Source organism: Penaeus monodon, unplaced genomic scaffold, assembly GCF_015228065.2.
Source record: "Penaeus monodon isolate SGIC_2016 unplaced genomic scaffold, NSTDA_Pmon_1 PmonScaffold_70, whole genome shotgun sequence".
Lineage (NCBI taxonomy): Eukaryota > Metazoa > Arthropoda > Malacostraca > Decapoda > Penaeidae > Penaeus > Penaeus monodon.
In genome coordinates this window covers 189,805-190,729 of record NW_023662105.1, presented here as the reverse complement: position 1 = coordinate 190,729, position 925 = coordinate 189,805, and positions in this window count along the sequence as shown.

Genomic DNA, 925 nt, shown 5'->3' with positions numbered 1-925 from the left:
TAATTATATAAATTATTTCACACACACCCCCGCACACACACAACACACACACACACACACACACACACACAACCCCAACACAAACACACACACCCCATAAATATATATATATATATATATATATATAATATATAATATATATAATGTTGTGTGTGTGTGTTGTGGTTTGATATAATATATTAATTTTATATTTATATTATTATATTGTAATATTATAATATTCCCCAATATCAAATATATTTTATATATTTAAAAAAATTTTAAAAATGATATATAAAATTTTTTATATTTAAAATTTTAAAAAATATATTATAATATAATATATAACACACACCCCACCCCACACCACCACACAAAATATATATAATAAATATAAATAAAAGTTTATATATATATAAAATTTTATAAAAAAAATTTTTATTTTAATATATATATTATATATATAATTTTTATAATACTTTTAAAAAAAAAATATTAGAGCCCCCCCGGGGAAAAGGAAAAGTCGTTCAAGTTTAAAACTTGAAAAAAAAACGAAAAAAAAAAAAATCGCGAAAAATTGGGAAAAAGTATGTACAAAAAAAAAGACGAAAAACGTAAACACTAAACAAATTTCGGTCCGTAATTACCCGTAAAAAACTGTGGGTCTTGAGTTTTGTTTAAATTTGATTCATCTTATGAATCAACAAAAAATTTCCGGGGTTAAAGGAAACTTTTTATATATATATATATTTTATTATAAATTTTATTTTATATATATTATATATTTATATTATGTATTTAAATAATTATATATATATATATATATAAAATATTTTATATTATATTGTGTGTGTGTTGTGGGGTGGGTGTGTGTTTGTGTGTGTGTGGTGGGTGTGTTTGTGTGTGTGTAGTGTGTGTGTGTGTGTGTGTGTGTGCGTTGGGGTTT